Source organism: Dreissena polymorpha, chromosome 4 (genome assembly GCF_020536995.1).
Source record: "Dreissena polymorpha isolate Duluth1 chromosome 4, UMN_Dpol_1.0, whole genome shotgun sequence".
Taxonomy (NCBI): domain Eukaryota; kingdom Metazoa; phylum Mollusca; class Bivalvia; order Myida; family Dreissenidae; genus Dreissena; species Dreissena polymorpha.
Window position 1 is genome coordinate 73,076,865 of NC_068358.1, and position 14,010 is coordinate 73,090,874.

A 14,010-nucleotide genomic window follows, 5' to 3' on the forward strand; every position below is an offset into this window, starting at 1 on the left:
TAGTTAATCTGTAACAAGGTAAGTCTTTACGGACATATATAGGTTCAAATAGTTTCTTTATGTTGATTACATAAAATAAATCAATTTGTTGTTTGTTTTCGTCCTTATTTGAGTTCATTCATTGGATTCTACTTAATATGGAAGAATATCAATTTCTGAGTATTTTGTTGTTCTTAAAATGGGTCGCGAATGTGATTGAAATCTTATCACGATGCGGATCATCAAACGCAAACAATAGCAGAATGGCCGCAGTGTTGGCGGCCAAAATTTTAGGATGCGCAAACGTGACGTCATTATCGGAATCTCCAATACCTCCTATACACTTTGTTTATTGTTCAATTCACTTTATGTACTACAAAAAAAGGAAAAAATATCGAAGTTACACTGAACAAATACAACGTATTTATTTGTCCGCCATCTTGGTTTCGCTAGCGAACTACCTCCCGAGAGGGTTCGCTTCGGTTCGCGAACGTTCGCGGCGAACCGAGCGTTCAATAGCTAGTTCGCGACCGTTCGCGAACTATAGCGAACGTTCGCTGTAACTGAACGCACTGCAGGCGTTCATCATTGAGGTTACAGTATACTAAACAATCTCTTGCACGACGGTTACATTGCATTCACTGCATTAAAGAAAACCATCTCATACCATGATATCTTATATCAGTCTTAATTCATTATTATAAAATTGATATGGTTTCTTGATGTCAAGAAACCAACATACATACACACGTCAAAGCAATTCCTAACGTCACTCAATAAAAATTATGTTCAATTGTTAACATTTGTAAAGTGCGTAAAATGATTCCATCTGCGTAAATGGGCAATACAATAGTTCCAAAGAGTTGCATTAAAACTCGCAAGTTTTTGCACGATTTATCGTACATTTAAAAGTCATATTTCTTAACTTAATGCATGCGATCTTAAATATCCAATCACATATACATTGAATGCGTTTGTTCGGTTTAAGCTATTCTATAGACAAAATGGCGTGCTGAGCCTTTCGCAGAGTTGTATGTGAGAGCAAGGAACGACAACTCTGCGTGGAGATTGGAAAAAATGATGTCTGCTCGTGTGTTGCGACCGTTGAAAAAGACATCGACGCAAAACAACAACATTTATAAGATCTTCAGCAAGACCAGTGCGACGCAGTTCGATGTACGAAAAATATTTTGTTGTTCCAATATAGGAATATATGTTTGAGGATGTAACTAAAAACGATGAATCCTAAAAGAAACATGACGGCAAAAAAGTGACGAACAAAACGTTATGCGAATGGAAAGCACTGGTTACGTGGCTTTGTACTTCAACATATGACGACAGCAAACGATTCCATTGTGAGCTATTCAAAAAGACCGCTAAAACACGTCACTTATCAACAGTATGGGCATTTGAAGGTATTTTGACTGCAAAGCTATGTGTTTTGGCCAGAGCTTTGTGTGTTTGATCCAACCAGTTACCAGGGCAATACATGTGTGGCAGCGAATGAAAAAAGAAGATAAAAGACCGATGACCGACTTTAAGCTAAGAAAAAAACACAAAGAGTAGTAAGACTTTAATGTAAACAAGAGTTTAATAAAAGTAAGGTTACATAATTATAATATTTATTGTGTCGCAAATAAGCCAGATATTTAATTCTGAAATCCAAAATGTCTGTACACTCGAATTCGCCAGCATGTATATCATGCATGTACGATGTGAATCTAAATTTAGTTTAACGGTTCATTTTAAATTCCTGCAACGCTATATATTCATACGACACACGAACACTAACTCTGAATATAGAATAGTCTCGCTTTTAAAGACTTTTCCTAGACACTACTTCATAAGGTAAATTATTCCATTCTGATATGATTCTGTGTATATATAGTGTTTCTGGTACATATTAAATAAAGTCGCATTTGTCTTTGATACACAACAAAGTGTAAACACTTAGGGTGAAAATACGATATTTCAAATCAACTGTAAAAGTTGGGCTCTTTAAAATTTAACTTAACTGTGTGGCTGAAATACTGCCATTCTATTCGTTCAGAACAAGAACATTTCCATATGTCGAGATTCAACGGTCAGAATAACAAATATGGCCGACTTTAAAACTGTTCAAAACGGTCATGTATTTCGTAAAAACGGCAAACATTATAACGGTCTTGCGGAAAAGCAAACTAAGTTTAAAAAGAAAATTACAGATATTAAATTAAAATAAACTCAAAAATACAAATACCTTTTCATGTAAGGCCAACAAGGGCTTTGGTCGCGGCCCTTCGCCAGTCTGCACTACCGCAGACTTGAAATTTATAGATTGTTATACGGATTCAAATGATCGATCATTATTCTTTAACTAATGCTTTATTACCTTTATATTTTACCACTTTTTTTCCACCTTTTTGGTGGTCTCGCACACGTTTCAACGCTGTTGACTCTGAATGTAAATAAACATTTACCATTCAGAAACTACACAAAAATACTTCATTAAATTAGTTTTTATTAAATACTGATCCTTAATTTCTAGTATCTAATATATATAAACAAAATAACTAAAACTTATAATTGAGTCAAATGACTCAAATAAAACTATGGTTATGATGATGATTTTTTGGATATGTCAACAACAAACCGCTAGGTTACTCTCTCTCTCTCTCTCTCAGAAAAGCCCATCCAACTCCCGAAGCGATTTTCCGGAGGATTGATCCACTTAATCCTCTATTTCTTCATCGCACCAATTTAGTGCTCGGGCGGCCACCTTGTCTAAAAATCGTATGGCATGACTTCAGGTGTTTGTCAACCTCCATTTGAATATCGTAGACTGGTTTAACGTTTGTGAGATTCGTTAGAATTCTTAAATCTGTGAACGGGTTTATGAAACGTTCGTAGGTATTTGCATAAGAACATTCGTACGTATTTATCGCAGAATACCTACGAAAAACTTCAGAATTGTGTACGAAACGTGGCCGTTAACTCTGTTCGACGACTTTGAACCCCTTAATTATCTGTTTATGTACCGCTTATCTTTACACTGTATTTTCGTTAGTTTCGGTGTCCCTCGGTCTTTACCCAAGAACGCTCTGTGTTAAGTGACGCCATAAAATAGTTTGGTCGGCGGGCGTTCGATTTGCGATGGAAGCCGAGGCTCCGAGCTCGAAGGTATATTAAATTAGTATTGTACATTGAGGGTATTGATTATTGCATGAAAATATACTTTTATGATATTTTAACATATAAATCTTAACGTACTCGAAAGATTCATAAACGCTTACTGAGTAAGTGACTATTGTGTTTTTTTTGTTATTTATAAATGCTTGCGTCCAGCCCCTAATAATCATTTTAAAGAAATCGATCCCTTGCCGCTCGAAGACCACACAACGCTATCGTAGGGCGTTTTTTTTACGGGGGTTCGGGCGTAACAAGTACATATTTTCTAAATGCAATTGCAATGGCATTTGCTCTCTCTTGAAGAGGAGTTATCGTAAATATCGGAAGACAACCTTCCGCTTTTAAACTGTTATGTACGTGTAAAATGTTCAGTCTCCAAATTTTCAACAAACATATGTAGATCTATATGCATTTCGCGTGTAAGTTGAAATGCATTAACAATTTTTATTATGTACCATCAAGCAAATATTAACCTTAAAGAAAAACGTTTACGCCTAAACGACACTTTTTGTAGCAGAACCAAAAAATTGTTTATGTGTCGTAAGAAAGAAAGTGAATAGTTAGCAATGAGGATTTCCCTGTGCTTAGTTAGCAATGAGGATTTCCCCAGCAGTTTATGCTAATTATCTGTTTGAGATTTAAATCGGTCCCCTTACCCTGTTGAATCTTTTGGTGTTTTTTTTCTGAAATTTCTTGTATTCCCGTCTGTTTTTAAATTTTTTAAAACGCCTTGATTTTGGTTTGATGTTGCTATCAAGTCCTTCATTGTGATTATTCAAATTTCAATTGTGTGTATTAGTGATGTATGTTCATCATTCATGTATTCATGTATGTTGTTGATTCCCAGTAGATTACGGCCTTTCTGTAAGTATTCTTGTGCCCAGGGAATGCTCAGGTGAGCTTTTGTGACCGATCTTTGTCCGTTGTCCGTCCATCCGTCCACATTTGTTCGTAAACACTCTAGAGGCCACATGTATTGTCCGATCTTCATGAAACTTGGTCAGAAGCTTTGTCCCAATGATGTCTCGATCGAGATCGAAACTGGGTCAAAAACTAGGTCACAAGGTCAAAAAAACAAACTTGTTAACACTGTAGAAGTCACATTTCATGCCCAATCTTCATGTAACTTTGTCAAAATGTTTACCTTAATGATACGTTGGTTGAGTTCAAAAGAGGTTCCGGTCCGTTGAAAAACATGGCCGCCAGTGGGCGGGGCAGTTTTTCATGTTTGGCTATAGAGAAACCTTGTAAACACTCTAAAAGTCACAATGTTTGCCCAATCATCATGAAAGTTGGTCGAATTATTGGTTTTATTAATATCTCGGACGAGTTCGAAAATGGTCCAGATCAGTGAAAAAACATGGCCGTCAGTGGGCGGGGCATTTTTCTCTATATGTATGTAGTGAAAACATGTGAACACTCTAGTCACATGTTTTGCCCAATTTTCATGAAATTTTGTTTAAATGTTTGCCTTACTAATATGTTGGTTGAGTTCAAGAATGAGTCCGGTCCGTTGAAAAACATGGCCGCCAGTGAACGGGGCAGTTTTCCTTATTTGGCTATAGAGAAACCTTGTAAACACTCTAGAAGATACAATTTTTGCCCAATCATCATGAAAGTTGGTCAAAACATTGGTTTCATTGATATTGAAATTTAGTTTTAGTGCAGATTCGTTCATACGACACAAAGACACAATTTTGTTTTACGGATCATTTCGGCTTATAGGGCTTACCAGTCAAGTAAGATATCGAATATAATATACATTTTTTTATAAACAACTTGAAGCAAGATGAGTTGCATATAATTGGTCAGTAACCATATTTTAACAAACTCTTTTGACCTGTTAATTCTTTTCAGCTCAATTCAGCATTGAAAAATGCCAATAGAATCACTTTAATAAGATTTTAAAACGTTTCAAAATCTTATATCCTTTAAATACTTAGCATGATCTCTTTTTGTGTTACACGTCGCATTATTCATTCCATTATTATGAATTATATATCCATCAAATACTGGCAACACAATCTTCTAAAACAATTATTTCAAACATAAACAACTAAACAAACGTTCAAAGTTCCCCCTGGACTGTGCGTGACGGGCAGGTCTAGTGTCTGTACTCCTGGTCCCGTGGGGACCTTACTAGGAGATACACTAGTACTAGTACTAGCTGTAATTTGTTCATAATTATGAATGGATTGTAAAGCATTTTCAATCTCCTGTGATGCAGCGATAAGTTCATCGTCAGACATTCCGGTATCTAAGCTTGTTAATGTAGCTGACTTGACGGGTTTGTGTATCATGTCCGATAGTTCATCTTGCCTCGCCAAGCTAAGAGTATGGTAGTGATTGAGACTAGCTAGGTTTTTATGACCAGACAGTTTTGCCAAATCTGTTGGTGGGACACCTTTATCTAACAAAGAAGTTAAAAATGTCTTCCTTCTTGAGTGGTGTGTGTGCTTGTTAGTAAATCCAGCCTTCTCACCAAGCTATTTGGCTATTGAACCAAGTTTGTTTTTTTCCCATTGGTGTCGGCAGGAACCAATTAGAATCTTCGGTGATATCCCAGTATCTGCTAGGTGTCAGGTAAAACCTGCTATTGGACAGTTAGGGTCATCAGAAATTATTTGGAAAAAAATTGTATGCATTAAACAAGATTTTAATGCTAGTTTAATGCAATTTTAAAAGAACTAAATAATGTATACTATTTAATAAATTTGGTCATATTCACATTTAACTTGACGAAATATAATTTTTCTGTCGTAAAATAACAACCGTGACAATAAGGTCCGTGGAAATAATAATAATGACATCATCATTACTTTATTTCAGATTATGTGAAAATTGTTCAAGCGTTAAATTACACACCTTTTTGCTCAAATAGCATTGGCTTGAAGCTCCTAAATTCATCGCTTATACATTTCCTGGTCTTCGTTGCCCTCTCAGTAAACTCCAGAAATTCTCGCCCGCTGTTGGTTTGCTTCAGCTCTAAGTCAACACATAACATTGTTAAGTGTTCTAGGCTCCCACGGAGCCCTAGGAGCTGTGAATTATTCATCCATAATGTTGAAATCAGCGCATATGGCGTTTCTGAAAAATCCTGGGCCGGGTGGCTCAAAGCAACGTTAAGTCTAAACGGACCGTTAGATGATAACGGGCCTATTCAAATCAGCTTTAGCGTTAACATTGTGTTGCTCCAAATAACGCTTGCTTCAAACGGCCAGTTTAACGGCAGTTTCTGCTGTAAACTTTAATTGAGGTCTAAAGCACAATTTAAAGTAACATTACTATTCAAAATCAACGAAAATTTCGTACAATTACTCGTAAAATAAACTTAACCAATTAAAAATCAGTGTTTCTTATGGCAATTGCCGAAATTTCAACGTCAGATGAGGTCTGGTAAAATAGATGCATGTATAATTAATTGCAGCCCTTCAAGAGTCAAAACGGTCGTTACAGAGTCAAAACGGTCGTTACTTGAAACGATTATTGAAACGGGTAACTTTTGCTACATAGAAATGTATTTGTCATTTTAATTTTCAAAAACAATGTCTTTGTGTTCTAGTTTAGTTTATGTTGATTTTTTTTTGTCATACAGGGAAATTTACAAGTGTCAATGTTAGTTGGCCACGGTCATGCCATGACAGCCACATATTCAGGACGTCGGGTCTGTGTGCCAAACTGGAGCTGGAAAATCAGAACTTTACTGATGGTGTGCTGTTAGGGGATAGTGGGTATGTTAACATTGTTTTAGCTAAGTAAAACATGTTCTAAATTCATGTTAATGGAAAAGAGGCTTGAATATTATTAAGTAATCGCAGAAATAAAATCTCGTGCGGTGTTCGACTAGGGGACAATTGCTTTATCAACTGAGCAAATTTTTCTGACACGCACAATTACTCCTGCTGCCTTTAAACTTAAACGCAGACGTCCAGTTTTTTCTACCATATGACTTCATTATAGACACAAAGTAGATCTCGAACCATTGATACCATGGCGCTATATTTACTGAGCTAACCGGACAGCTGCTTCTGGCCCATGACTTATAGACTTGTACCAGTATAAAACGTCTTTCATAGTTGCCAATATTAATTTATAAACAGCAGATCATTAAATATTTTAATTTAATTTACAATTTTAAAGGAATTTCATATTCCCCAGTAACCAATTGCAAAGTGAACATGATGACTCCTTTCCTGCCGACGGATTCTGTGGCCAAGGAAAGATATCAGCAAGCCAACGCCCGGACACGAGCAGTCATTGAAAGAAGCTTTGGGAGACTCAAGCGTAGATTTGCTGAGCTTCACTCAGGTATTTTTTAATGAAGCAAAGTGGGTTGAAAATACACTTTTCAACCAAATTATCATACAGTGAATATGTACATTTGCCATCTAACAATAACACTATGCATTTGTATATTTCCTTTTTATTGCATTTAAATGACTTTGATTTCTAATTATTTTTAAACACTTGACACTTTTAAAATAATGCAAAAAAATGATAATAATACGTACATACATGCACACTCACGTACACACGCACTCATGCACACGCACGCACTCTCGCACAAAAGACGGACGGACAGACAACGCCAAACAATATCCCTCCGATAATGGCGGGGGATAAAAACAATATCATACATATGCAAGGTTCAACTAAGTCAATTATGTTCATACTGAATAAATTAGTGAATGTTCATTACATAATTTAAGCTAGAAATCATTAAAGGTTTCTATATTTGATATGACCATAACAGTTATACGGGCAAAAGCCCGCGAAGCGGGCGTTGACCGTTCATACATATGGGAATTTAGACATAAAATTACATAAGAATACTACATATGGATACGTCTCAAAAACATTTGCCACGCGACATATATTTTCGCGATGCTATTTATGGCCTTGAACAAATCAAAAACACTTTGACATATGCTAAATCACATGTAAATACATACCTCAGGAAAAGTTATATCAATGACATCATAATTGTGTAGCGAATCGCACTAAATATTCTCGCATTATTTGTTTTTCTTCGCAACCGTTCCAGAATTAAGTCATTACTCAATTATCTCCCCTGAATGCTCTTCTTCAGTGAGTATGAGCCGAAGACTGGTTCACTACATATAGTTACAGTCTTTACCAAACACAATTTAAGTGAACATAACCCGTCTTAAATATATTGCCGAATCTTAGATTTCTGTCGAATTTATTTGCTTTGATCTTTTCGATATCTTATTGTTATTATTATCCTGACAAATCACAAACGCTTGTTAAAAAATTATTTGTTTTAAACATTATAGTTGGCATCTCTATTCTTCCAGTATTCTCGCGGTATTTCAATAACGACACCCTACTGTTTATTTGTCAGAATATGTGACGCATTTTCATTCGCTCTCAGAAAGCATTCTATACATAGATGGTGACGTCACTTCGTTATTGTGAGTAAGACCGGTGTGTACACAATGTCTCATTGTGTCACACCGGTCTTACTGACCTGTGTGAATGCGCGCTAAGCATTGTGGGAAACGGACTTTTTTCCATCATGGCGTTGATAAACATAATAAACACGGAAGTGAAAAATGGTAATTAATTATTATCAAAAACAGGCCCCATCAAACCGGGCCAGCTGAAATATATAGATGGATGCAGTTTGTGCTTCAAAAGGAGCCACTTTTCATGTCAGTCTATTGTTTGTAAGAATCACCTAACACGTAACTTAGACTAACTAAACACGTTGCAAGACTGTATCTTCGAAATAGTAAATAAATCAAAATCATTAATAAATATTTATAATTTAATACCTGCTGAAATTTGAGGACGTAAACGATTTAAAATAAACGCTGTGAACATTACAAGGAATCTTACATGTAGGCCTCATGTGTGAAAGGATTAATCAGGGATAAAATGAATGGAGTTCAAAGGATCTAACATTTTGAGGAGGAAGTCATGGTATCTTGGACATTTGGCACTTTCATATATTTATTTAGTAGATACTGAAAATGCTGAATGTGCTAATTGCAACATCAAAGACGAGCAGGTGAGATTTTTACAGCTTTATTTTTCTTGACATAAAGTCGTATGTTTTCCATTTAATTTATATGGTGCTCTAGTCTTATTTATAAGACGCGCAAAGAATTTAGAGATACTTTTTATATGGGCTAAATTCTTTGCTCCAAATATTACCCATATAAAAAGTAGCTTAATATTTAAGAGCGTCAAAAATTTGGACTAATGGTGCTCAATTTTAGCTCGGCTGTTTTCGGGGAAAACCCTAGGTATTGTCATAGCTCGTCGTCAGATGTCCGGGTCGTGCTAAAAACCTTTACATCGGCTCTAAAATTAAAGTGCTTCCACCTATAACATTGAAACCTCACATGTATATGCACCGTGATGATTTCTACACACCACACCCATTTTGGGGTCACTCGGTCAAAGGTCAAGGTCACTAACCTCTAAAAAATTCTTTTAAATTTCATTTATTCAAAACGGCACCGCAGCCTAGCTTGGCACCCATAATGTGGTGCTCTTGTTTATATATAATTTTATAAATGTATTAATAACCAGAATAGTTTATGCATGTATAAATAAAAAGATACAGCCATGAACAGTGTGTTTTAATATTTAATAAATATGCTTTGATTGCGTATATGCAAAACAATGAAGTCCATATATTGTTAACTGATTTTTAAAATGTTGAATGTCACACATTACGTACCAGTCCGTTTATATACCAAAACTTTATGTACCACTATCTGACACTTTATGTACCATATTTATAATATAAAGAGATAACTAATTTAATATGAATGTGTGTTATTGATGAAATGTATTTTGTGTGATAGTATTTATGAATTTAGACTTATATATTGGCGATAGATTTTGTATTTTGTCAGATTGTCTAAGTGTCACTGAGTGTCTTAGTTTAATTTATTAGCCCAAGTACATGTAGTACTTAATAAATGATTTATTAGTCTTACCTGAAATTGAAGTAAATTATAAAAATTCATTTGTTACTTATCTTATCCTGACTAAGGATTATAAAGTCTAAAATGTTTGTATTATATTGTATAATTGAAATATGATACTTTGAAGAGAAGAGAGAATGACATCAATGTTCAAACTGTAAAAAAAATCAAAATTATTTCCTTCTTTAGACTTTAATCATGTTTAGAGAATGACCATAATTCATCAGGACTGCTATGAATGAATGGACAATAACACCTATATTTTATGTAGGTGGTACATAAAGTTTCAAAGTACCGGTAGTACATTAAAGGTCTGGTACATGTACATAAGGTGTTACACCCTAAAATGTTCATGGTATCAGTGTTTCAATAATGTAGTGTTTCTTATTATGTATTGCTTAGGTTGTTTTGTTTCAAATTTGCATTTATTTTAAAGCATTTTCAGTCACTTTGTGAATTCCATGTTTTTTGTAATAAGGTGAATTATGTTGTACTTGGTGTCAAATATTAATTCATGGTCGCTATGGTGTAGAGAATGATGTCCGCTGGGCGTGGGTTCGATCAATACTCTGGGAGTTCTCCTTATCATCTCCATGGACAACAAGTTCTGGTGTACCAAGTAGTAGTAGTAGTAGTAGTAGTAGTAGTGGTGGTGGTGGTGGTAGTAGTAGTAGTAGTAGTAGTAGTAGTAGTAGTAGTAGAAGTAGTAGTAGTAGTAGTAGAAGTAGTAGTAGTAGTAGTAGTAGTAGACTAGTAGTAGTAGAAGTAAGATCAGTAGTAGTAGTCGTAGTTGTTGTTCTTGTTGTAGTAGTAGATAATTAATTAATTAGTAGTAGTAGTAGTAAGAGTTGTAATGGTTGTGTTTGTATTTGTATTGAATTCTGATAATACAACACAATGATGCTGCTGCTAACAATGATGATGATGAATATGATAATGCTGCTGCTGATTGTGATGATGATTATATGATGGGACTTTGGTATTATAAAATTTGTGAGGTTCAAACACAAAACCTGTTGGATAATAAAACTTCTCATTTTATGACAAAAGAGCTAGATTGTAGAGTAAAAAATAAGTATAAAATTCGCTAAAAGGAAAGCTACCATTAAAGGACCATGATTTGTGGGCTTCATCAAAAGCAATACATAAAACAGTTATATCTCTTTCAAATGCACTCAATATTGCTGTTCCAATTGATATGCTCAGAAATGCTTCTGGATGGGCATACACCAATGAGTACTTTCCTTCAGTTATTTCCTCTAAAGACACATTAACAACACTGTCGCCCTTAGCAGGAATTCCGGACGCCCCCCCCTAAGATGTTCCCTCACCAGACATTTCCCCCATTTTAGTTTTAGTGCTTACATTACCCCCCTCCTCACAATAAATTTATAATGGTTTGGTTGAAGTAAAATCTTGATTTATTATCAAAATGATTTTTTTGCTTATGTAATCTTATGTAATTAACTTTTTATATGAAGCAGCTTGTTTGTTGTTTTCTTTGGATTAATCATTCATTATTTTTGTTAAACTGTTTAAGGAGTGCATGTAAATCATTAGTAAGACGTGCATGTTGGTGTACTAGAGGAATACATGAGATATTCTCAAAATCTTACACATGTTGTTTTTAATATAATTAAATAGGATCAATTGATGAATTAATTCAGTTTGAGTCAACTTGGGCTGGGTTGTAGAACTATAGTTATTTGTTGTTTTTAATCCAATTAAATAGGGTACTATGTAACTGTCAAAGAAAATATGCATTCATATGCATATAAGCCAAGTTTTGGATGTCACTGATATTTTCAATTTTACTAGTACCTAATTAAGACCAATTAAAACAGAATTGGACTTTCCTTGCAAAGTATTTATTATTAATAATAAAATAAGCTAATGTAATCAAAACATATTGGTATTTTAATAATTTAACTCAATGATATTAATAATATTTAAATTTGCCCCAAAAAACTAGGGCAGGTAGATAGGAAGGATTTTTTTTTTTGGAAAACCAACAGTGTTGTCAGTGTAAAATATTTGTAAACCTTCTTCAATTTCAGTTTCACATTTTATGACCTGCAACACATTCTATGCTACTTTATTTTACTATGGTAAGTCATTAAAGTGTTATTTATTTTTCAACTATATAATGTGCTAATCTCATATAATGAATTACTACCCCCATTTAAAGATGACACCTAATCTAAATTCATTAACACACTAGTTATAATTGTTTTATTGTAACATACTATTCCACTAAAAAATGACCATCATAGAACATCAATGCTGTGCTTTTACTAAAATTTTCATTGATCACAATTATTTAAAGAAAAAAATCTATCAAGCACTTATAAAAAAATATATAATTAGGGTGTCAAAATTCAACAAACTGAACAAGTCAATTTGAACTTCTCTTGCAATGCAAATGGAGCCACTTGAAATACCAAATTGACCCCATACTAGTCGGCAATATAGTTATGACATTGTGTCTATTCATAACATGCATCAGATACACCTTCTGAAACTTTTTAAGCGGTTTTGAAAACGCTATTTCATTGAAAACTTTCGTCAATAAAGGATACATGTTGTTATACAACCGAAAGTGAAAGTACAGTTTAAAAAAATGAATAAAGAGCGAAATTGTTGAAAACTTACGAAAATTTTAATTGATACTAACATAAGACCGTAAGACTGAACAAAACTATACTTAACTTTTAAATCATAACATGAAAGTTTACTTATAAAGCAAATTCTTCATTCATCCGCGGACTTCTTTGTGTCGTAGTCATAAATGCCTCCAAATGGAGGTGCGTGATGCGTCTAAGTATAGAGGTGACAATAACGTAGTGACGTCACCATTTATGTATAGAATGCACAATGTCTCAGAAAGACGTTTTACGTGTGATTATGAGCAATATTCTGGTAAGTTGTCGTTGTTATCCACCAGAAACACATTTATTCACAAAATTTAAAGATATTCCGATCTAACTTTTTAGTCTTTTAGCTTTAATTTTTAACGTATTTACACCTCGTCTGCTCGCACTTTACCGATATCCCGAAAGGTTACATATCACTATAATTAGTTTAGGCCTAAAACCACAAAATCCGATACCGTTGGATTTTCGTACTACAATCTTACGTAAAAAATCTTCCAGATTCGAAATCAACAAAAAACAAGACATTTATAAATTGTCTGCATTATTGATCAAATTTTACGATATTTGTTGGTTTTCCGTTTTTAGAAGCTGTTCTGCGAAGCCGAAGGCAAGAGCTGAGCATCATACAAGCCATTCTATCCAGCAAAACTGACAGTTTTGGTTTACAGAAATCAACAAAGGAGGGATTCCTGATTTATCAAATTTCCAAGCTATACACACAGTTATTATCTGTGGTGATCTTTATTGGTTCTGCTTGTTTACTTGGATGGAACATGTGTGAACTTTTATAGAACTTTGAAAAGTCTATATATGTCTATCTATAAACAAAAATCAGCTATTGTATAATAAGATCAGATGTGCAAACAAGTTCAAAGGGTTGTTAAATAAACAATTTGAAGGCAATTATGCTGAAAAAAATGGAAGTTCCCATGCAAATTTTGTCTGTATATCGACAAGTGTCTGCCGATAATTGTCAAACTAGTAATACAAAACTTACCACAAGTATGTAAAAGCACTAAGTACCTGTGATCATTTTTAGTAAGATAGTGTAATTCTAATCAGTAGCAAATAGCTTGTTTAGTAAATGCATAATGTAATTAATATGATTTCCGTTCTATTGTGTAATTAATAAATTGGTTGTTACTTGTTAATCCATGATAAATGTTTTATGGCTAGTACACAACCAGCAATTTTAATTTTGTAAAAGGTAATACAATAACACCACTTAGTAATTTCATATACGTAAA